General features: G+C 44.2%; 1 protein-coding gene and 1 long non-coding RNA gene across 10 annotated transcripts in view; one reads left to right on the top strand and one right to left on the bottom strand.

Annotated features, from left to right (window-relative positions):
* Nucleotides 1-17,269, top strand: part of AUTS2 (activator of transcription and developmental regulator AUTS2) — a 785,653-nt gene that overhangs the window by 571,561 nt on the left and 196,823 nt on the right. The gene's annotated exons all lie outside the window — the stretch shown is intronic.
* LOC137485581 (uncharacterized) lies at nt 3,437-8,386 on the bottom strand. The gene is made up of 2 exons (XR_011005378.1): nt 4,482-8,386; nt 3,437-3,914 (listed from the first exon to the last, which is right to left on the bottom strand). It is a non-coding gene; the product is annotated as an uncharacterized lncRNA (long non-coding RNA).

The following is a 17,269-nucleotide window of genomic DNA, read 5'->3' as shown; positions in this document are numbered from 1 at the left end:
GTGCCAATGCTAATCAAGGTCAAAACGGTGTTTTCTTTTCTCCTTTTTTTAAAAAAGCTGTGTATGATCAACAGTTCTTTGCATTGAGCTTTCTGAATAGAGACAATATACACAGACTTAACATGCTTAACTTGAGCACTGCTGGCACATTATAATGTGGTATTTCAGTCACAATGTCCTATTTTTTCTTTATCAGTGCCTCAATAATGCTATCAACCTATTATAAGAATGATAAGAAAAGCTGAAATAAAAAAAATATATTCTAAAGCTATTATTCTGATTAAATAAAAGGATAATATGCATTTACTATTGAAAATAAAGAATGTTTCCTTTTTGAATTTTAGATGTTTGGGGTATGGTGGTCTTTTTGTTCAGGCTGAGAGGCAGCCGATGTAGTGAGGGTACTTATCCAGAGCTGGGGTCCACAGGTCATTTCACTGTTAAAGAATAAATAGGAGAAGGAATGTTTAAGACCTAAGTAGCTGTTGTGCTATGACAGATCTTTCATCCCTCTTAGAGTGACATTTGGGTTAGATGCACATTTGAAATTTCTTTCAAATATTCAGGAGTCACAGACTTTTGGTGTTGTCCTTAAAACAAATAGATATGCAAGTCTAAGTGGGAAAAAGTGATTTTTATTTGCTTGGGATTTTCTTTTTAAATAACTGTATATTGTTCCTAGATGTCCTATGGTTTTGGCAGAGTGCAGTAAAGGGAGGAATTTACACCAAGGCCCCTCATCTCCATTCCCTCACCCTTCCTCCCCCAGAAAACCCCAACCTCTTTATCCAGCAGCTCCCAGTGCCTGAAAAGAAACAATTGTGGCTTAAGGAATGAGATGCTACCAGCAAACAGTGCAATAACTCTTCCCTAATTCAGTCCACTTCTCCAGCCACTGTCAATTACTCATATGAAAACCAATTTTAAGTGTATTCTTCAAGGTTAAATTCCCCTGAAGCCCATGGACTGCTGCCAGGGGCTGTGAACCCTTCATGCAGGTCACCCGGTATCTGAATCTTCTGTTGCAAATCACTGCTCTCCCCATTACTCCTTTGGCATGTACCTGATTTGGTTGACATTTCCATAATTAATTTATAACAGCAATAACCCTGAGATAAGCCTATTTATAGATTTGTGCAAGCTGTATAAGACTATAGATAAAATCTTGCTTCATTAACATATTTAAAGTACTTGGGAGACTCTTGCCTGATAGTGTAGTTGGTGTGATTATCAAATTATACGATGGAAAGCTCAAGTGTTTAATGTGCATTCAGTGCCTATAAGCTGCTTTCCACTTGAGATCACAAGGGTAATTCAGGGGACACAAACGCCGTCCTGGGCTGTTGACCCAAGGAGTTCTGTGTACTGCCAGGCACTGTGGAGTTGGGCAAGGCAATTTCTCTTTTTCAGATATTTCCTTTCAGGAAATTTATGAATTCTTTGCATCCAATTCTCTGCAGTTATTTTTCTCCTTCTGTCATTGGCACGAGTGCAAAGTCAAGGGCAAAATAATGCCAAATCAGAAATATACTCATTCAGCTCTCCCAGGTGTAAAAGTTATTTTATGGTTTGCATGCAAGAAAGAATTTGATTTTATGCATTTTTTCTCTAAATCATGTCCATTTTTTTTTTTTTTGGTAACACAGAATGGGATTGTCTTTCCAAAAGTCAGAGACATTGTGCATGGGAAAGAATGGTTTGTCTCTGTCTCTGTCTGTGCAGGGGGAGCTTCCCAGAGAAGCCAGGCAGGCTGAGTGAGACAGAGGAAATCCAGGCTGTGGCAGCAGCATGGAAATGATGCTCGTTTTGTGAGTTAGGATAAAGCACAGAGAGGACAAAACAAGTGAGGTGAGCAGAGGCTTTTTAAAAATATGACAGAGCTTGTGTCATGGCTCAACACTGACACACTCCCTGACGAGTTCCTCCTGACAGAGGCATTGCTGAGATATTTTGCCACAAGCCAAAGTGTTGCAGGAAGATCTGGGTTCCCCAGAGGCTGCAATGGAGATCAGAGCTCCGTGTGTCCTGCTGGGCCAGCACGCTCCCAGTGCTGCCAGATGTGCTCTGGGTGATTGATGGAGGCTCCTCCTCTGTCCAGATGCACAGGTAATTGCCAACCTGCAGCTGGCTGTGCCGCAGAGTTGTGCTTGTTATAGACCTTAAGATATTTAATTTGTAAACACTTAATAAAGCATAGCCTACAGTAGCTTGGCTAGTCTTATCTGTCAACCAAATCAAAATCAATATGTCCCCGGGGTATAAGCTATGATTGTCTGGGCTGCGGAGTCTAATAGGATTAAGTGTTTGGGACCTTCTCTAACATTACAGTCCACAATCCTAGTTAGAGAAAGTTAAAGACCAGCTTGCCACTGTAGCAGGCATGATTGCTTAGGGGTCTGAAAAATCATTAAAGCTTGTCCTCTTAAACGTTGATTGTTCCCTAGTGATTTATTGACAAAACACAAAAAGTGCTCTATACTGCACTCTAATTATATGTATGAGGCTAGGAAATCTCATGGGAAATTAAATAAAATTTACAGCTTGATGGTTTTATGCTCTTGGGAGACATACCTTCTTAATAAGATCTTATAGCTGGGAATATTTATGAGGTTAAAATCTGTGGGCTTGAGCAAAGACCTAACCTTTGTGAAGGGAGGGGCCTTTGTGTTTTTCTTTCAGTAAATAATTTCAGTGAAGAGCAAGGTAGGCAAAAATTACTATAAAGGGATATAGTGGGAATTACCTAGGCATTGTATTTCAATACCTGTCAATAGGGGGAACTTCAGAGGTGAGGAAGGAGCCAGGGCAGCTGCCTGCCCTTTGTGACACCCTGCAGTTGGTGTTTGCACTCTGCTACCTGTGACATTCCTGTCGTGGCCAGGTGAGCCCACGCAGAAGTTGTGAAGGCAAGGGACAGTCTAAGGCTTTCTAGCTGGGGATGGTGTGAAAATGATTGTTACAGACATGTACATGTGTACTACTATGTATGGTTTTCTCCTGTGAGCAAAATAATTCCTAATCATAGAAACAGAGAATTTCCAGAGTTGGAAGGAGGTCACTGCAGTCCAGCTCCCTGCCCTGCACAGATCTGCAGATCTGCAGCCTGGGCCATTCTTAGTAAAACTGGGGAGCCCACAGTCCTTGGAGATGTGTAATAATATCATCTTTATATTTGGGAATGGTCAGGTAGTTCCTGTTTGTTATCAGATCACATTTGTGATCAGACATATTAAATTGGCAGTTTGAGTCCTAATGGGGCTGGTGAGAGCAGGACATGGGTACGGTGTAATAGTGTCAGCAAATTCCCTGAGACTAAATCTGTACAGAGTCGGCTGTACAAATAAAAGAAACATGTCCTTTTCTCACGAGCTAGAGCAATTATGGGAGAACACAAATAGAATCAAAGGTGGTAACAAAATTGGCCAGAAATCCCTAGTGAAGTTTTGAATGTTTTATTAAGTGGGACCCTTTGGAAGTTGGCCTAGGAGTAAAAACAAGAACACTTTCCTAGCGACTCTTGAAATGTAAAGGATAATTAATATACAGGACAATTCTCTCTAGGCCCTGAAGCAGTTTTTGATTAAGGCACTTAACTGGGACTTTGGAGAATTAGGTGCACCACTTGATTTTGATGTAGAGCAGCTTTGTGATACTGGGCAAAGAATTGCATCTCTCCACGCCAGAGTTTCCCTGTGCGGATAGGATTGTGATCCTTCCTTTATCTCCCTTTCCTGCTCATCCTGTATTCTCTTTGAGGCAAGGACGATGTGCCAGGCTCCAGCACGTGGCCCCCAGCAGGGACTCTCTCTGTTGTTGTTGTCACAGCCACAACAAGGGGCTTGTCCTTTATCTCTGTAACTTCTGAACGTGTGCGGTGATAACTCTCACCAACTTTTCCCTGCTGTCATCTTCCTCTTGGTCCACAATGGAAACAGAAACAGCTTAATTAGAACATGCTTGACAGGAGTTCATGAAGAAAAGGTGCAAACTCTCCTGGTTGCACAACTCAATTGTGATTATGTTGCTAATTAAAAAAAAAACAAAAAAAAAAAAACAAAAAAAAAAAAAAGCCAACCAAAACAACAAGAACCTTTCTTGGTACCCTTTTAAAAAGGTGTGGGAAGGGAGGAAGGCAAAGGAAGGGTGTCACCTCCCCCTCTGTCTGAGAGATGATCTGAACTAATAATCCATGCCCTGGACTCCACCTTCTCACCTCACTTACCTGGAGCAAATCAAATGTAGCTCCATTAAAATGTATGAAAGTACTTGGATGCAAAATGCCTTGATGTTAAATGTACAGAGAATAAACCTCTGTATATTAGCTACTCCTTCCCCCAAATCCTAAATTCAGCAGCCATGTGAATCAGATTTTTGTTCCTGAAAGGCTGCCTTTTCATGTGATAGCTCCAATCATTTATGGAGCAGACTTGCCTAATTTTGTATCCCCCCACCCCACACTCCTGCTCCCCCCATGCACACACCTTATCCTCACCCTCCTGCACACAATGAAATGTCTGATCAGTTCAGAGAGAGCTTGGAAAGCCTCTGCCTCGGATGAAGGAGAAATTTATTAGTGAAAGACAAGACTCCCTGATAATCAGGGAGTATTGAAATCCCTGATTTAATTTGAATATGGTACGGAGCATGTCTCTTCCTGCCTTCATTACTGCAAAGTCTGTGCCTGATAATGTGTCTTTTTACTTAAGGATATTATGCTGCGGAAAAAATGCTTGATGGGCCACTCTAGCTGAGGTGAAAAGGTTTTGGTATGTTTTAATAAAGATAGATATCACTAAGGATGTTTGAAATATGTGGAAGTAAGATTTGTTACAAGTTACAAATCAAAGCCTAAAAATGTCACTTATCTCCTAATGATACTTCTACACAGATTATTAATTTCATTTTAGGAGACCAATGAATGTTACATTTTTATGACATTGATTAAATGTCTCACTGCAGTCCTCCCATCCATCCTTTTCATTTTCAAAAATCCATATCCGACTTTAACAAAACCCAGCTCATAAATTTGTGTTTTACTGCTCACCAAAGCAGAGTTGGATGGCAATCCGCCTGCTAACTTTGGATTTGCACTCCTCTTATCTCTCAGAATCACTGGTCTGCCTTGCTTTCTTCTTCCTATCCAAACAGTATTTCACATGTGAAATGTGTTTCTCAATATTCACTCACTATCTTACATCCAAAAATGTGTTTTGGCATAGACAGCATAGCTGGTGCCACCAGGATTTCAGAAAGGGGCACAGGAGCTGCTGCTCAGTGACTTGAGGAAAGAAACTTGAAATGTTTTGATGGCTCCAGCCTCCCCCAAAGGGAGGTTGCACCGCCAGCCCTCTGGTCACAGGTGGGAATTGATCCTACAAGAGACACAAGGTGTGCAAAGTTCCCTCCCTGCATGGACTGACCTGCCCCTGCCCTGGATATGCTTGGCTGACATTTAGGCGAATTCCACATAGTGCCAGACCACATTTGTGACATTTTCCTTTCTTACTCTTGTAATGGCATTGAAGTTGTGTGAGGGATGGGGACAGAAACTTTCTGTCCCTTCCCCACTCCTGTTCCTCACCTCCTCTCCCACCCGCTTTAAACTCTACCTCTGGCCTTACCACTTGCATATTTACAGTCTCCTTATCTCTGATGGGTAAGAAAAAATCACAAGGGAAACAAATTAAGGCCAGCTCCAGTGAGAAGGGAAAGCCTTGGCCTTAGCTGTCCCTAACTTCAACCCCGCAGTAGGATTTGGTATCTTGAACACTACTGGTCTGCTGGGAACAAAGTCAAATTAGCAACAGTTCACATCCAACAGACAGAATCTAAAGAGAGCAGCAATGTTCAAAGAGTGTCTAATTGATATTGATTTTAGCCTGTTTGTCTTAAACATTGCTGCTCTGTTTGAGCTGAGGCTCCTGCCAGGCGCACACCCCTCAGTGCAGGGGTGTGAGCGCGGCCTCGGTGCTGGGCTTCCCTCGCTGCTTTCCTTAGGGTGCAGCTTCACCAGGGATGGCCACAGCTTTTGGTATCTGGTGTTATCCAGCCTTGTGACAGGGACAGCCACAGTGCTGAGTCCAGCAGGGCAGCTGGCCCCAGGCTCCCAGCCAGGTCACCTCCCCAGATCCATCCCTCAGTGGTGGCGCTTTGGGAGGCAGCTCAGAGGAGCTGGGGCGGTCGGGGCTCAGCAGGTCCCATGTGAATGCCCAGCGTGGACCATGGGGAAGGGCCAAGCCGAGCTCCTCGGGCTGTCCTGGCGCTCCCCCAGCTCGGGAGAGGCTCTGCCTGCGGGGATGATGGCAGCACACACCAGCTCTGGTCCCTTCTCCCTCCTCCCTCTTCCCTCACGTCGCACACTCAGACACATGGGATGTTTCATAAAGAAAAAATATGGCATGTTTACAGAGAGAAATTTCAAGAAGTGTTAATTTAATATGCTAAAGTGTTCCCTTCAGCATTTTACCTTTGTTGTTGTTTTCACAAAACAGCCAAGACTAAATAATGAGCCCAGAGCTGTGCCCTTTGGTAGTGTGATACCTCATTACCCACGAGCGGCCTCCATCTGCCCTCATGGCTGCACAGGGAGCCATTACGATTATGATGGAAATCTCAGAAGCCATTACCAAGATGCAACAGAGGGCCTACTGCAGACAGCCTAATGGACTAATTTGTAATTGGGAGAGGGAAATGACTTAGCGAGCTCAGGCTTGGTTTTGATGAGTGTGGAAGTGCGCATGCTAAATGTGATAAATGAACAGGAATGCTTGTTTGCGCAGTGGGTTTTACAAGGCCTTCAATCTCTCCTGGGGATCGGAGGCGTGCTGACAAGTCTTGAGAAGCGAGGAGGAAAGGGCTCAGGGGAGGCGAGGGAGATGCAAAGAGAGTAGCTAAGGATAAATCGGTGAGGAAAACTAATGGCAATAAAAACCCAAGGAAATGGCTGCGTCTGCCAGGAAAGCAGTAATTAGGATGCTTTTTGCGTGCATATCTTTAGCTATTAAAATCAAACCTGAGTGTGCACTGTGGCATTTGCTAAGTTAAAAAAGCATAAAAAAAAATACAATGTATAATGAAAGGCATGCAGTGTTTTAAACCTGCAACTTCAGTCCAGAAGTGCAGCCATGTCTATGATCATGCCCATTTGTTGAGCACAAAGTGCTGGTGTGACAGAAGAAGGGATTCTTCCACTGAGGATCCTTCACAAAACCCTGCCCCATCCCTGGAAGTGTTCAAGGCCAGGTTGGATGGGCTTGGAGCAACTTGGTTTAGTGGAAGGAGATTGGAACTTGATGGTTTTAAGGGCCCTTCCAACATGAACCATTTTATGGTTCTGTGATTCTAATAGAGGCCCAATAGCTGCAGTGGGAAGGTCCCGAGGCTTTCCCCTGGCAACACAAAAGTTAGAGAGAGTACTTGTCCCCAGACAGACCAGAGGAGAGTATTGGAACCTGGTTCTGGATGCTGCCCCAGCTCTGTGGAGGCTGAGATAGCTTTGGTTTGAGGTCTGCAATCTGCAGGAAACATCAAGGAAATGCATATCCCAGGGTTTCTGCCGTGTTTTGTCTGGAAGAACCTTTTGGAGTGTTTTTTTTCCTCAGTCTGTTCCACTACTGCGACGCAGGAGTGCGTGTATTGCCCTGAGTTTCCTGTCAGATCTCTAATTGTAAGGATTGCCTGGAATAACACATGCACAAAGATTCACACTGCATGGGGCCCAGATGTTTGGTTTCCTCCTGTGGTTTCACTTATACCAGGGCAGGATTCACAGCAGTCACTTTTAAGTTTATGCTTAGGTGTGTTGTGTAAGGTTCCTGTGCAGCTTTTGCTGTGTTTTGAGTTAATTTCTCTCTGGTTTAATATCCTTTGTCTATTAGAGGCATAGGGCAGGGGTGAGTGGTGAGAGCACCTCAGGATGTGCACAGGAATCAAAGCCATTGCAAAGTAAACAGAGGTCAAAGAACCACCTATGTGCTGGAAATGCCCCATGTCCAGCCCAGTGATAGGGTTTTGTTTGTTTGCCAGCTACTGAGGGAGATCCCAGAATGGCTCAGACCCGCTGGACACTGCAACACATCCAGTGAATACTTTTGCATTTTTAGTCAAATGGCACCGTGGTTTATTTCCTTCCTCTTCTCCTCCTTTTTCTCCCTGAGAGCATGTTACACACCATTATTGCTAGAAAAGGAATCATTTATGACATAAAGGTGCCGAGCTTTAAGACACTAAAGGTACAAGCCATTATCTGTTATGAGCTATAGACTTTTCCAGTTTACATCCATTTATCCTATGAAAGGGCGGATCATGGGCTGCTGCTGATGCCAGCACAGAGGTTATAAATAAACCCAACTGCCATTCAGCAGGCCAAAGTTAGGAATTTATTTATTTAGTTAGTTAGTTGATTGTTTACTTTTTTTTCTTGTTTGCAGATGAAATAGGATGTAATGAGGGGGGGGGAAAGAGCAGAACTTACATTTTTGTGGCCTATAAACACCCTGGTTCTGCCATGGAGTGGAGTCTGGGTTTCTGGATGTTTGTGCCTCTGGCTGATTGCTCCTGATGTGACCAGTGTGTTTTGGCGAGGGAGCAGCATGTGACTCCAGAGTGCTGTTGGTGACTTTCTGACCCTAAGCAAATAATTTAATCTCTGCCTATCTCCTGACAGAGTTTACAGTTCCATCTGTAAATAGGGGATGTTAACATTGTCCTGCTTGGAAGTCTGTCAAGAGGCTTTAATTCATCAATATTTGTGAAACACTTTGAGCTGCCATATAAATACAAGTCATTAATCTGTCTTATCTAAAAATCTATTGAGGTTCAATCTTAATACAGACATATTCTAGATAACTTTGTTCTGTTGCTAAAAATCGAAAAATCATTCCAAAATAAGTTTATGAAGGGGTCTACTGAAGTTGAGTGCATGTTAAAAAGAAAATTTAAATCTCCTTAATGTTTTGACTGCGCTCATAAATGAGGAATGTTGTTCTGCAGTAATTCATACCAGACCTGGGGACACACAATCCCATGCCTTTGGATTAACCAGTGTGTGCAATGTGGAATGCAGACCAGCTTCAGGGGGGTTGCTGGCCTTATGCAAGATGCAGGAGGAAAAGAAAGTCATTTGAAGAGCAGAGAAAAAGAAACTACTTTTTTTTTTTTTTTCAAATTCACTCTGCTTTCTGTATATTTGAATAAGACCACAGAGATGGAGCCTTTAGGTAAGAATAACGGAAACTTGCTCCCTCCTTCCTCCATGCGGTTTCCCTCTAACTATTGCCATTTGCTCCTTGTTGTCCCCACATCCCTCCCTGGCTTTTCTTCTCGTCAAAGTCAGCCCAGAGGCTGCAAGGATGTTCTAGAGCCTTGGGCATGGGGTGGGGAATTCCTAAACCCATTTATAGCATTGAGGCACTTATGAACAAAGTCTTCAGTGCCTAAAGCTTCTGCTTTAATACTCTGGCTCTGTTGAGCCTAAGACAATGGACCTCTGATGAGCATTAAACAATAATGTTAAAAATAAAAATAGGAAGTAGTTGATTTATCAAAATACGTACATGGAAGTTGACAGATATAGCCAGCAGTATTTGACCTCATAATTAAATTACTTGTGAATATGTATGGCTATGTTAATACCTTTACTGTCTGATTTCAAAGCATTCAGTGTTCAAGAAAGTGACATTTTTGTGAGCAACTGTTTTCACTGAGTGGATGTGTTCAACTAGACCTGCCAGACTGGGCTGTCTTAGGAGAGCTCCGAGGAGATTGTGCACACGGGAGAAGCCTTCAGACACTCATGTCAGTCATTCACTCACATTTCCCCTCTCCACCACTTTATCTTTCCTTTTTTTCTGCTTTTCTTCTTCCCTGTCCTCCAGAACAGGCTTGCAGCTCCCAGTGAACTAGAACTGCTGTTTTACTGATGCATGACCAGCTCCTTCTCTTAAAAACTGGAAGTGGAGACCACCACAGTTGGGATCTTTGTCATGTGTAAATCTGCACAATCCTGATGAGCTCAATGATGCTATATTGCCTTACACCAAATAAGAAATTAACCTCTCCTTGTTGCCAACGACACATAAACATGAAAACATCAATTTTTTGTCTTCACATACGTGCTTATTAGAATTGCCCCTTTCCTTTTAGTTCTGCATTTTACCAGGAGTCACTCCAAAACCCTTGGTGTTTGTAATGTGGAGATTTATCTTGGCCCGTTTCCATGGTGACACCTAAAAACCAGTCATTTCGAGGTGCTGACCTGTCCTGTGTTATTTCATACGTGTGAAACATCAACATTTTTACTCCTTCGGTGTTTCCTCTGGACACAGAGGTACGTCAGTGGTCAGAGGCTTTAATAAATAGCCATGTGTGGGTGCTGTTTGTATTGGGAGGATGCCGAGGTGGTAACAAAAGCATCACAGTTACACAAGGCACCTGGGAGCAAGTAAGAGAGAAGGAAAAGAACAGTGCAGTATGAAGCAGCCTCTTCTCTCATAAATACCTGGCTGAGAAGCAGCTCGGTGGAATAGAAAAGTATTACAGTGTGGATGTGGATGTGTGTGAGTGACGGAGGGTCCAGCAGAAAGCTGGCTCTGAGACCTAAATGCTAAACTACCTGAAGAGGAGAGGTTAGAGTTTATTCCCAGCTCTGCTTACTGGGTCACAGAGAGCAGCTGGAGCAGAAAATTGTATGCAGGAAGGAGGGTGAGGGTGAGGGGTAGTGCTGGCTCCGGGGGCTGGAGGGAAATCAGGGCTGGGGCCCCTGTGCCAAAGTGGATTTCCTGGGAAGGGAGAGCCTGGCCAGAGGGAAGGACTGGGAGCAGAATTCATGTGCTTTTGAAGAGAGGCAGTAAATGTCTGCATGGACACAGTGAACTGCCTGCCAGGGTAACGCATAGGAGGGCTCTTCTGCAGGTATTTCATATGCACTAAGGAATTCCATTTTTAATGACTGCAAATGGGACGGATCTCAACGTTACATTGCTTTTGTAAAACAGCAGCTCATTCCCTGGTGTTGGGATATTTTTGCCACACAGAAATAACTAAGGGAAAACTTGGGGTTTACCACACTTTCCTGATTTAGCATATTCTGCAATTGTTCTCCACATTGGGATCTGTTCTCGTCAGTTAATAGCTTCACATTCAGACTACCAACCTCAATGTTTTGCAGTATATACAGAATGTAGGTGATGGGCATATATTTTCCCTTTTTACTCATTTAGACATTTTGTTACATCCAGGAATGGGACTAGCAGACAGTTCCTTTAAAAGAGAAGGGGAATTGTGAGGTGTGTTGGAGGGGAGGGTCTAATTTTAAGTGCTAGTCAACTGCAACAACTGATAATCTGGAGCCTGTTCAAACCCATTTAGAGAACCGTTGAATTTTTAAGTGCCTTTTGATTCTCTCTTTCATTTATTTTAACTGATCTGCAGGGATTAGGAGCTTGGTAGGGGAACACCATAATGCTTGCCAAAATGTGTGAATAATTAGAACGCCAACGATGTGTGCCAGATAGGAGGGGAGTATTCACACTTCTGATTAGATTCACTGAAACACTGCTGTAAATCATGGCTGCCAAGGTAACTTTGAGCTCTGTGAAGTTCCTGCTGCCACAGGAGCCAGCTGTGGTGTGGCAGAGCATCCAGCTCTCTCCAGCAGAAGGTGGACACGTTTTAAGGAGCTGATTTGTTCTGCTGTGAGGCAGAGAGGGCAGAGGTTTGGAGGTGTGGTGTCACACAGGTTGAGCAGGAAAGTTTCAATGCTAATACCTATGTGCTTACTACTGAAAATCAGGTGAACAGAGGACAGGTTACTGCTCCAAACCTGAGGGTTCACCAGCATTATGAGAATCTTTGCCTTTCCCAGAACAGACTTCTGACAAATGTCAGTAGTAAGTACAATGGCCTAGGGGATAAAAAGTGAGATAGGGTTTATCTGGCTTCCCTTTTCTTAATCCATAATCCTCAGGGAGCTGCAAGGAAGAACAACCTCTCCCTGATGCTCTGCAGCACTCCTGCACACAGCCAGAGTGCAGTCCCAGTCCTGCCTCTGCTGCCCTGTGCTCACCCAAAGGCTGGAGCAGTGGGTGGCCACCAGATTGCAGTGCTGGGCACATGTTTTACAGGCAGATCATAGTATTGATGCTGAAGGTCGATTAAACTCCCAGATATCATCTTAAAAAAAAATCAAACCTTCATAATTGTGTGCCTTTCCTTTCCCTTTTTCACACGTTCGGTCCCCAAAGCAACATCCATCAGAGTCAAGAGGGGAAAATGGGAGTGTGTGTCCCCAGATGAGGGGCTGAGTGAGAGCTGGAGCTCACTGGAGCATTAAATCACACCCACACACTGTGCAGCTCTCCCTGTGATGTTAACAAGTGCTGTGCTTGCCAAGGAGAGAAGCACACCTCAGAGTTAAGGGAGAGAAATTCCACATGAGTGAAGAATGCCCAGGACAGCAACTCACACAGTCCTGGGAGCTCCAGCTGTCTCTGCCCTTGGAACTTTCTGCCTTGGGAGATGAAGCAGGGCTTGTCATGGACTCTGCAGGGTCAATGGCCAGTGGGATGTGAGCCAGCCGTGCCCTGGGGCCAGCAGGGACATCCCTGTCCTGGGGCTCCAGGCCCAGCAGCGCCGGCCGGGCCATGAGGGGATTGTCCTGCTCTGCTCTGGCCTGGGGCAGCCTCACCTCGAGAGCTGGGGCAGTTTGGGCACCACAGTGTGAAAAGGACATGAAACCATTAGGGAGCATCCAAAGGAGGCCACGAGGATGGGGAAGGGTCTGGAAGGGAAGGCGTGTGTGGAGCAGCTGAGGGCACCGGAATGTTCAGCTGGAGGAGACTGAGGTCAGACCTCATTGTGGTCTTCAACAGCCTCAGGAGGGGCAGAGGAGGGGCAGACATTGATCTCTGCTCCGTGGGACAGGGACAGGACCCAGGGGACAGCTGGAGCTGGGCCAGGGCAGGTCAGGCTGGAGATCAGGAAAGGTTCTTCCCCAGAGGGTGCTGGCACTGCCCAGGCTGCCCAGGGAATGGGCACGGCCCGAGGCTGCCAGGGCTCCAGGAGCTCCAGGGATGCCCAGGCTGGGATTGTTGGGGTGTCTGGGCAGGGCCAGGAGCTGGGCTGGATGATCCCTGGGGATCCCTTCCCACTCAGAAGCAGCACCGTGTCCCTGGCACCCTACTCCAGGCTGGGATAACCCTGCACACACCTCCCTCCTTCCCTTCCCTTTGGAGCTTCCTGTGTCAGGAGGGTGAAGCTCAGCAGCAGCAGAAGCCACGTCCCATTTCCCAGTTCCTGATTTCTGCACCCTGCTTCCTCCATCAGGTCTGAAGGTGTAGGCAAGCCCAGTTAAAGGCTGAGTCTGGATGTGTTGGGTGCAGGCTGAAAAGGGTGCAGTAGATGGGGAAAGAGGTTTTTAGGGGACAATCCTAAAAAATTTGTCTGGTATTTTCTTAGTTTCCGTAAAACACTCTAAAACTGTTCTTACAGCCAGCATAGCTCTATTCAGAACTGTGGTAGTGGAAGGTATTGTAGAGTCAGGGCATCATCCATAGTAAAGGAGACGACAAAAAACGGGTGAATACCATGATTTTAGGACCTACATGGAATTATCTACAAGATTTGGATTGAAAGGAGGGAATTTTTCTGTTGCAATTTCAATGATTTACAGATTTTATTATTTTTGCCTCCCTTTAATACAAAGCTTTTAGGTTTTTTTGCTTTTAAATTGTCATTCTTTAACAGTTTTAGTTATGCCATATTCCTATTTTAATGTGCCATTTTCCTATTTTTCCTTTTAATTTACCTTTTTGTAAGTGGATCGCTTGAAGCCCAGAAATCTTAATAAATAAAAAAGTCAAATCTAGATCCATCTTTCTGAAAGTCTAGAACGATGGTAAGGAAACATACCTTTCAAAATCAGAGCTGTTTGTTATCCCAGCATTTGCAGAAGCCAGTGCAGCACATGTGAGTAAGGCAAGGCTTGTGCTGCTGCAGAAACAGCTTTGTAGGCAGTGCAGTGTTGTCAGGAGCTGCCCTTGTTTCCCTCCTCGGTGAGACACAAACCCCCTTTGAAGTGCAGCAGCAATCCAGAGTACAAGGGTAAAGGATCAGGAAACAGGACATGACAGAGGATGGTTTGTATGCCAAATGGAATGGAGAAAATGAGCAACACATGCGGGATGTAAAGAGAGAGGAGAGACACATCAAAATCACCTAACCATCCCTGATGCCTTTAGAAATGGAGAGAGACAGGAGAAATAATACATATGACTCCCCTTAAATCATAGGAATTGTTTTTCACAATTCAGTGGAAGTCTGAAGGAGATTTCTGTGGAAGGCTGGGAACCTTGTGAAGTCCCTGAGAACGCCTTGGCACAGATTAACATTTGGTGAGGGGAGAGAAAATACCTTCAGCAGTGCTTGGCCTTTTAACTGCACAGAGAGCTGGTCACACGGCGAAGGTGTGCCTCTGTGAAAGGTCAAATCAATACCTGGCATCTTTGGGGCTGTGTTCCCTCTCCTTTTGTCTCCTGTACCCAGTTTTACCTGTCAAATCCAGTTGAACAAATTACAGTTCATGTCGCTGTTGGAAGCTGAGAGTCTCTGCTCAGCTTTGCCATTCCTGCCTCCCCACCTGCTGCAGGTGCTCTCAGCTCTGGGGAATTATTTTTGTGACATTGCACAGAGCCTGAACTGGCTCATGGAAATACTTGCCTGGGTTCAAATTTGGTATCCAGACATCTGATTTCTGACAGCAATAAATCAGTGAGAGGTTTTCCTGTTTGACTTCCTGCCCTGATGTTGTCCATCTGAAGAAAATAGTCTTGGAAATGTCCAGTTAAAGACTTTTTTTCCCTTGTGAATGTCACAGACTACATGTTGGCAGAGAGTGAGGACAAAAAGAAGCTCTCCTGATGAGCAGGTCTGTGGTGGATGCCATTGGGTGGAGGTATTTTTCCAGCAGTCACTGACAGGATTAGGACTAGATGGATCCTTGGTCCCACCTCCAGCAGCTCTTGAGGTGCCTCATCCTCATTTTCCATACTGAGCCATGAGAAAGGAGGGCTGGAAATCCTGAAGAAGTGAAAATTAATTTTAAAATGGTGCTTTAAAACAATTACTTTTAATAGAATGAATTTATACACTGCAAGAGTGTGCCTTGTGTATCTCCATGGATTTATGGGTCTGAGCCTTCCCTGCCAGCAGGGAAAATTAGGAATGATTTTGCTGCAGTTGTACTAGTCTGAGTTAATCCTAAACGGAGATAGAAAAGCTACACACTTAGGGCATCGAGTCTAAGAGAGGCATGAGAGTGACAGTCCTAGGAAAATCACTTTAACAACTGGATTTTACCACTGGCACCTTTTAAAACCCCAGCTCATCTTCTGAGATCCCATTTTATACAGCAAAAGGTACTTGCTGGCCTGTCCACTCGCATTGGCAGCAGCTCGAGTTGCTAAGGATGATGGAGCCTGGGGCTTTGCTGGTGGGCAATATTTTCCACATCCCATCTGCATCCCTGTAGAACTTGACCATTAGTCAGGCTACTTCTAAATGATGCATCTCTTTTAGAGATTTCGACTGATAACAAATGAAAGAGCATTTTTTTTTCCTTCCCTCATTATGCAGGCAGCTGTGTGACAGCGTTCTGACAAACTGTGTTATCTCAGGCTTCCAGCTGCAAGCTGTTCTCATCAATACTGCTGCGAGCTGGTTCCTACTAACCCTTGTGCCTTTATGCCCGTTTTTATCAGAATTTAATTTTAATGTGAGGACAGCCAAATATAATGCCAGATGTGGGAAGCAGATAGTTTCCTTTGTACAAGAACATAGCAGGGGAGGTCTTCTAAAGGACTGGCCACACGGTGTGTGGAAGGACTGGGCTGGAATCATTATGTTTGATTCCTGGGGCTTATTCTTTCTATTATTATTATTGTTATTATTATTGGTATTATTATTATTGTTATTATTGTTGTTGTTATTGCTGTTATTGTTATTATTATTATTGTAAAGTTGCCATTTCAACCTTTACTCACATTTGCCTTGGCACTGAACTGAAAGAGAAATTAAACAACAACAAAAGATCTATTATTTAGGAGAAAATAGAAAAGGCAACGTGCATCCCTGGTCCCGAGTTCACAGTGCACCGGGGTGCTCAGATTGCTTTTATCCTGACTCCTTTCAGCTGGTCTGAAGAACCAAAGGAAACTGAAAAACAGCTGCAGGAAAAGCTTGTTTGACATCTACTGAAATCACTATTTCTGAAAATGTGACCTGGTTCCCCCAGCTAGAGCACCCAACCCAGGTAGGGAAGGTACCAGCAAATCTGTGTAGACTCAGGACATGGAAGGATGGAATCCTTCTCTCTGTAGCACTGGGCTGTTTTTCTCAGTTTACAGCACAAAGCTGGATTTTGACAGAGAGGCTGAATGTTGTTGAAAATCAGTTCCAGCTTTGCTCAATTGCAAGGGAAAGGAGCCAAGCTGAAACCAAGTTGCCCTTCACAATTTTTATTCTAATATGAATGAAAAAAACAGAGTAAGAGAGGAATGTCTCTTTATCCTCTTTTTGTTTTGTCATCATTGTCATCACTAGAAATGCCTCCAGACCTGTGGGTATTTACTGCTTCCTGGAGGGATTTGTCTGGCCAGGCTGGTGTAGGTGTGTCAGCCCCATCTCCCCCAGCCTCACACTGCTTGTGTACACCTTGAGTTTTGGGTTAGCACTGCCCAGTGGAGTTCTCCTCAATTAGCACTAACCTCCCTAAATAAGTGGCATGCAGGATCATGTTTGACTTGTGCTGACCCTGGAGCTTTTCACATGTTTTTAACTCATTTATGACATTGAACAACCACTCATTGCACTTTAACAAATCAAGTTACAGTCCCAAAAGAATTCATTTCATGCTCTTGAGTGGTGCAGTAATTTATTAGTCCAGGAATTCTCATAATTTGGTACTCTATTTTAATTAGTTCAAGTCAAATTAATAGAAGGGTTTTCTTTAGGAGTAATGTCATCTATGCCTATATATAGGAAAGCTATCATGTTAATTAGGTTTATACTATTTTCAAATAGACACACAGAGGTGCAGACATTTGTGCTGATTTGGGTACTTAATGCAGGCCCCGTTGGCCCAAATTACTGCTTTGCTCTTGCAGCTTTACCCTCTCAGGGACACGTGCACGCATCCCTTTGGCCAAGACAAAGAAAATCCAATTGTGTTTAACAAGGAGAGTGAAGTAAGATGTAAGTTTATTGAATAAGGGGG

Source organism: Anomalospiza imberbis, chromosome 20, assembly GCF_031753505.1.
Source record: "Anomalospiza imberbis isolate Cuckoo-Finch-1a 21T00152 chromosome 20, ASM3175350v1, whole genome shotgun sequence".
NCBI classification, from domain to species: domain Eukaryota; kingdom Metazoa; phylum Chordata; class Aves; order Passeriformes; family Viduidae; genus Anomalospiza; species Anomalospiza imberbis.
The sequence above is the reverse complement of the archived record's forward strand: the minus strand, read 5'-3'. Positions and strand labels throughout refer to the sequence as shown.